At 47.3% G+C, this 7,350-nt stretch overlaps 1 protein-coding gene across 2 annotated transcripts in view; it reads right to left on the bottom strand.

Annotated features, from left to right (window-relative positions):
- Positions 1-1,776: 1,776 nt before the first annotated feature.
- The window catches only part of DGKG (diacylglycerol kinase gamma), a 172,756-nt gene continuing 167,182 nt past the window's right edge, over positions 1,777-7,350 (bottom strand). For both annotated transcript variants that reach the window (XR_005530140.1, XR_005530141.1), the window contains 2 exons: positions 2,392-2,527; positions 1,777-2,289 (listed from right to left, as the gene is read on the bottom strand). The gene's annotated coding sequence lies outside the window, so the exon portion shown is untranslated. The remainder of the gene's footprint in view (positions 2,290-2,391; positions 2,528-7,350) is intronic.

Genomic DNA, 7,350 nt, shown 5'->3' with positions numbered 1-7,350 from the left:
CAAACATCTCGACTGTCATTTCAGAAACCTCCACAGAGACTCTAAGGCACAAAATAGAACTCGGCAGATCCAGGTGGAGACAGGACGGGTTGGGTAGGAGTGAGTAACATTTTGGTTAGGCTCCCTGAGGCCAGAGTCCTCGCCCAGCCCTGAGGGTGACAGTAGAGACTTGGAGAAGACAGACTTCAGGGCAGAAGTTCTGGGTCTTTCGGAACACTGTTGGTAAATTGTGGCAGGAAGAACCTGGAGAGGCGAGACAATGGCTCTTCAGATCCTGGGACTGGCCGAGCAGGCCGGGCTGGGCAGGGCAGTGGGGGCAGATAAGGTAGCAGCGGCCGGCAGGCAGTGGCTATGCATCCACGTGCCTCCTCTGGAGGCTGCTGGTCCGTTGCAGTCCTTTCTGGGAGGCTGCGGTGTTGAGCCCACACTTCTTTGCCTAGCCCCGCCCAGGTGTGAGTTTGAACCCTTGGCGTGGGACAGCTCAGCCCGGGGACTAGCTGATGGACTTTTCTTGGGGTCTGTGTTCTGGGGCAAGAGGCCAGCCACCTCTGACGTGAAGCCCATGGCCTCACTTCATCCCAGACATGTTTCCTTTCCAGATCTCTTCTATCTAACGGCGCTCTTCCACAGCCTCCAGTTTCTGGGTTGTTCTAAAGCCCTGGCTGGTGTCTGTCTTCCCAGACTGGTCCTGTTCTCCCAGCAGGGTGCAATGCGGTGGGCACAAGGATGTATGTACCAGCCCAGCTGATAAAAGATCAGATTTGAGGGTCCTACTCTCAGACTGTGATTTAGAAGGTCTGATAGGGGCCCAGGAATCAGGACCTCAGGTGTTTTTGATGTCAGCAGTCCATGCCCCGCCCCCTCCTTGGAGAAATACTAGTTTAAAGGAAAGAGCAAGAATATATCGGGATATGAGAACAGAACTGGGTTAATTGTGTTACCTGTTGAGCAAGTTAATTACCACTTCTGAGCCTTTGTTTCCTCATCTAAAAATGCTGATCACTTCAGAGGGCAGTTTTCAGATATCAGTGAAACGATGTATATGAAATGTTTAGTAAAGGCTGATTATTAATAGGATTTTTGGCTTTGTCTCCCCCTCCTCCAACATCAAGAGAGTGTCAACAGAGTTCCCATTCTTCCTAGTCCTGGCAGTGTGCACCTGTGAAAAGGCAACCGAATAGTCTAGAAGAGCATGCTTGTCTCCAGTGCTCTGTGGCTGCTGAGACAGCCCATATTTCTCAAGCAGTGGCTTGAAAAGAAACCACCCGGAGGTCAGAGGTCAGCTACCCGCTGTCACTTTTATTTGTAGTAAACCACAGAGTCAGGACATACATACACACGGTACATTACAGAACATTGTACGGCACTCAATGCAGGCAGACAGGCAGGCTCGAGCAGGCAGCCACCACTACGAACAGCATATCTATGGGTGGAGGAGGCTGTGGAGGTGGCCGAGCAAGGAGCGAAGGATCTGGACCCGGCACTGTGTGACCTAGTTACTGCCTCAGTCTCGGCTGGTGGAGTCTGCATTTATGGGCCGCGGCTGATGTGCATTAGGACCTTCCACTGTAACCTATGCCCAGGGCCACCCCCACACACTGAGGCTTAGCTAAGTTCTCTAAGAGGAAGTGGTGCTTTTCCACTGGTGGGAATGATTTCTCTCCTAACATAGTGGCGATGAGAGAGGGGAAGATAGGTTTGATACACAGAAGGGAAGATGTTTATACTTCAGGGATTGAGTATGAGTGTTTGTATGTGTGTGTGTGTGTGTGTGTGTGTGTGTGTGTGTGTGTGTGTGTGTGTAAAGGTGGAGGACTTATCAGAGTTTTCTCGTAGGGTTTTTTTCATGTTGGTCCCCCAAATCTGCTGTTTTCTGGGCATGATCAATTCTTAAGAGGGAAGGGAAGATTCTTTAAGGGGCCAGGAGTAGCCCTTCAGGGTAGCAGGGCTGGGGGAAGTCTTGGTGGGAGACCCAGAAGAACAAGGGGCCTGCTCCCTCTCCTTTGGCTGCAGCATTTACCCCAGGTAAAGGCAAGATCATTGAAGAGGGAAAGTCTTTAGAGCCCCTTTGTTTGGTAGACAAAGAAAGAGAGGCCCCAGGAGGCTGAAGGACATGTCCAAGGCCATGTGGCTGAGACAGGACTGTAGCCTACTCCCCATGTTGCTCTTGTTTCCCAGGCAGGGTTTCACCCCTCATACCATCCTGGCACATGGAATGGCTCCCTTCGAAGCACAGCAGCCTCTATGGAACAGTTGTCAGACTTTTCCAAGATAGGAGGGTCCTGTTTTCTGTGGAGAAAGAAAAGCATCCATCAGAGCCCCTGCCTTAGCAGTGGCTTCTTTGGGATCATGATTACTTGCTAACAGCATCACTTTCTCTGAGGTATCTACCGAGCGTTGAGGACGACGGTACACAGAGGCACAAAAGGTCGTTTCTTCCCATTCTATGGAAGAGGGCAGCTGTGCTATAAGCTGGGTCAGCAACTTGCTGTAGGACCTTCTTCTCTTTAGTCAGATCTCCTGCCATCTGGAGAAGAAAGGAAGGAAGAAAATGGTGCAGGTTTTGAAATCCGCCTCCTCATCAGGCGACCAACCCACTAGGCACACTGCCTCTATCAGCTGTGAGCAATCTTGGCAGGTTTACTCAGATCAAAAAGGGCAACATTTGGAGCATCAGGCCCTGTCCAAGTGTAGATCTGGCTTGCCTCCTACCCAGAGGCCTGGGAAAATGGCTCTGGAAGGAATTCTGCACATGGTGGCACTGGAGCCAGAGCTGAATGGCCACTATTTGTTATTCAACTACAATCGACAGAGCATTGACATTGTGCTACCAATGCTGGCTACCAACTCTATGTGCAAGGCTGAACTTGACGACATCGAAGGAAGAGCCTTTCCAACAATAAGGGCTGACTCCAGAACTTCCTGCTCAATGGACTTTTTGTGTTAATTGAGGTAGTCGATCAGAAGTCGTGACTCCAGTAGGGTTATGCTTGTGGGTTTTTGCTTATTCTCTTCTTGTTGATTTCACAGAAGCTGAACCTACTTAACTGCCATGGTCTCTGGTCCCTTTTTTGTTCCTGGTTCTATTGTTTTCATATTGAAGCTCATATCCTCTGCTGTGGGATGTTTGGCTATGCTGTTTTGCATTAAACTTCTCAGTGGTTCTTTTTTTATTATTTTTTTAATGTTTTATTTATTTCTGAGAGAGAGAGAGAGAGAAAGAGAGAGAGAGAAAGAGAGAGAGAGGCAGCGTGAGCAGGGTAGGATCAGAGAGAGAGGGAGACAAAGAATCCGAAGCAGGCTCCAGGCTCTGAGCTAGCTGTCAGCATAAAGCTCAACACGGGGCTCGAACCCATGAGCCGTGAGATCATGACCTGAGCTGAAGTCGGATGCTTAACCGACTGAGCCACCCAGGCACCCCTCCTTCTCAGTGGTTCTATACCCACAAAGGCCTGAGATGTGACCCAAAAGGAAAAGAGAAAAAGGAGGGTAGTATGGAACACAGGGGTTTCAGTTAGGCATTGGAGATAATTTCTTGATGTGAAGAAGCTGCAAGACACTTGAATATATCCTAAAACTGGGCTCGGGATGATGTTCTCTGATCTTTCCTGGGCCTTTTCAGCACAGACTTGCCTGGAGATAACAAAGTGGGTAAATGTCCCCTTAAGATCCTTAGGATCCTCTGATTTTATGTATGAAAGCTCTAAAAATAGAATCATGGGAGAAAAGGGAAGAGAAACATCATGAGAATAAAAGAAAGAAGAAAATGTGGAAGAAGTGGGCACTGGAGGTGGTGCAGGTTGGGAAAAGCAGAATGTGCTGGGAAATGGTTGAGAAAAAGCAAGAGAGCCGCACTGAAACACAGTAAGAAGTTAGGGTACAGTGCCTGGCAAATCGATATTGGTTAATAATACAGTATTTATTGACGAATAAATTAATAAATATATGAACCACCCTCTCTGGCCCCATCCCACAGGTGGGAAAACGGAGACATAATGTGACCCTCGATCAAGTCCCTCCTGCTCCTTGGTGTCAGGTAGGAAGCAGTGCTGGCCCAGGAGAGGCGCAGGATAAGGCTGAGCAGAGAGAGCAGAGCGCATTCCCCCACCTGCGTGGGGGCAGGAGGCGTCCTGGGATTGGTCACGGCCTGTGAAGCTCAGGAAGGAGAATGAGAAGGCACAGGCTGAGCTCCCCGTTTTGTCTGGCTCTGCCCTGAGCTGTCCAGGGCTGGAGCGACGGGGGTGGCACAGTGGAGCCCATCATGGCCAAGGCTCCCCAGTTCCTGCCTCTCCTCTTCTTCCCTCAGCGGCAAAAGAACCAAATCCCTTCTCTTCTTGGGAGCCTTGTAAAACACCCAGTGAATTTCGAGGTGAGGCTCATGGATTTCCTTTCCTTTCTCTCTCTCCTCCCTTCTCTTTGAGTTTCCAGAATGCAGTACCCAAGTTTCCCCCAAGTTTCTTTCCTCCCTCAAGAAAATGGAGTCAGAGGGAGGATGGGAGTTTTCACCAAGTCCTCCGGAGGCAGGATCAATTTCCTGCCAATGAGAACACCTGAGAGATCTGCATAAACGTTTTATTTTTACCTTTGGGGGAAGACGGGAGTTTCCATCCATTCCGTCTCTCTCTGCTCTAGACCTTGCTCACAAACATCTCAGAAGGGACACCTGAGCTGTAGTCCTTGGAGATGCGGAGGAGGCTTCGGCCCTTATTGCTCTCACGGCTCCTCTGCAGTGACAGAGGCCGTACGGCCTCCTCATGGAAAAGGACTAAGCCGAGGGGCTCAACACATGCAGGTGAGTTCTGTCTTTTAGATACTATTTCTCCCCCTCAGGAAAACTGTGCCAATTTGAATCACTGGACTATAGGAGGGAACACTGTGTTTCCTCCTCCATGCTACCAAACGACTAATGAACAGTAGTACAAATAGCCCTCTCTGTTCTGGGGAGACAGAGAAAAGAAAAATCACATTGCCTAGACAAGGCAAATGCGAGCATGCTCCTGGGAAGGCCTGCCAGGAGCTTTTATATAAGCTCCAGTGAGCTCATGTGTTTTCTCGCCCATCAGCGGATCCTGGGCTTCAGGGCCAGGGGTTAGGCTGGAGGAGGGAGTTCAGGAGACTGTGTTCTTCCAAAGAGGGGGCGCTCTGGGAAGAAAACATGTTCCTCCTCTCAGGAGGATGAAAACAATTTTCACTGCCGACTCAGTCAACGTAGCCTTGCGTTCCTTATGGCGGCAGTGTCAGGAAAGAAGAAGGCGGTGCTTGTCTTGTGAACCCCATGGTGTGGGGGAAGGGGTGGTGCGGTGGTGTGTTTCCTAAGTCAAAAAAACGTAGATGTCACTGGGGTTATGGATAAGGAACCTTTTCCTCCTGATGTCTGGAAAGCCAGGTGGGTGCTCAGTTAGGTCTACCAGCCACAGACGGGGTATCAGGCCTTGGTTTCCAGCCACCATCTAGGCTGTTTTGAATCAGAAACATATTTCACTTACTGAGGCAGGCTGAACATTCTGGAACCTACTGTCACTCATTTTGCCTGTTTCCCGTTTGTTTGACAAAATCACTGAACTGGCAGACTTTTGCAAGCAAACTACCCAACCACTTTGCCCACCATCTTGCGCAGAACATCTGCAGTTAGCCTGCCCTGACCCCGGCACAGAGCAAACGGAATGAGATCTGCTTCTTTTACTCTTTGCCTATTGAAAATGCTATCTTACTCTGCGTAAGTGAGCCAACGCTTCTCAACCAAGGCTCCCAGACGTTCTCTCGGGAGTTGACATACTTCCAGTTCAGTTATGCCCCAGTGGAGGGGGAGGACCTGTCTGTACATCTCAGCAGCTTACCCCACCCCCACCCTGTACCCAGTCTAGCGCCATGTTTCTCACAGCGTGGGGGCAATAACTACAGCGATTTTTTATACAATTAAATGAATATGCAGATACAGTGTTTTACCTGTCCCAGGTAATACTGTGCCTAGTCTTTCTGTAACTAGTAATGCTTTAAACAATTTTGATTTCAAACGTTAAGAACATACATTGTTCAGGTAAATTTCTACCTCCCCCAAGTGCTTTGTGTTTTCTCTCTGGCATCATTAGTGTTTATAACACTTCCCCACTTCGTGTCTTTTGAGGATTTAGTTAAGGTGTTGTTTCCTCTTTCCAGATCAATCAGGAATGATTTGAATACACCTAAGACCTTCCTTGGGTTCCACCCAAAACTTTCTCTTTGTGAGTATGAGAGCAATGTTCTGATTAACTTCTTTTTTAAAATATTTATTTATTTATTTGAGAGAGAGAGAGAGAGAAACCATGAATGAGAGAGGGGCGGAGAGAGAGGAAGACAGAGAATTCCAAGCTGGCTGCGAGCCCCCAACATGGGGCTAGAACTCACAAACCATGAGATTGTGACCTGAGCCAAAACCAAGAATCGGACGCTTAACCAATTGAGCCACCCAGGCACCCCTGTCCTGGTTAACTTCTATGTGTGACAACAGGATTCAGATAGTTGAGGAACAACCGAGCTTACCAGAGCACCCTGACATCTTCTGACAGCAGAGTGTTTGATACACACAGCCTTTCACACATAAGGAAGGATCCCTGATAATGATATATGTGTAAGTATTTTGGTGTGAGATATCATGACATCTGTAATTTACTTTAAAATACTTCTGTAAAAAAAAAAAAAGTGAAACAAATATGGCAAAATGGTAAGAACTGTTGAATCTTAAGTGGCAAGTATATGTGTTCTCATTATATTCATGACTCTATTTTTCTATGTGTTTGAAAATGTCCATAATAAAGAAAAATTACTCCCAGATACTCTAATTCAAGGAAGTGTATTTAACCTGGCCAGGTGGTGGGAAGCTTTAGGAGGCTGACAGGGAGAAGGTGGGAGGTGGGGATTACTTACTCTTCTTAGGTTTATTATCATCACCTTAATGCCTGGTGGTAGCAGAGAGTGACGATAGCAAACCCCAAACAGCAATTTAATGACATCCTCTGTTCTTAACACCTTCCATGACGTATGTTGCTCTGAGTTAAAAGATCTAGTTAGTTCTCAATCCTTTTACATCAAAGATGTTGGGAAGAGACGAAAATATTCATCAGGAAAACTTTTCTTAAAGATCATGCTATTTTCTGGTAAACAATTGGTACCAGTTTTCTTTAAAAAAATAAAATTAAAAAGACAAAAAGTCACTTCATTAATTACTTTGAAAGTACTGATGTTTAATCCCTCAGCAGAAAATGCACTCTTTCTGGAAACTTTTTCTGGATTGCCATTTATATTGTGAGGTTTAGAAATGCACTTCCATTTTTTGTCTCGTCTAAGGTAAAAAGAAATGACCATTTTATTATC

The sequence above is a fragment of the Hyaena hyaena genome, unplaced genomic scaffold (assembly GCF_003009895.1).
Source record: "Hyaena hyaena isolate Hyena2069 unplaced genomic scaffold, ASM300989v1 scaffold_199, whole genome shotgun sequence".
NCBI classification, from domain to species: Eukaryota; Metazoa; Chordata; class Mammalia; order Carnivora; family Hyaenidae; genus Hyaena; species Hyaena hyaena.
This window is presented reverse-complemented; position numbering and strand designations above follow the sequence as displayed.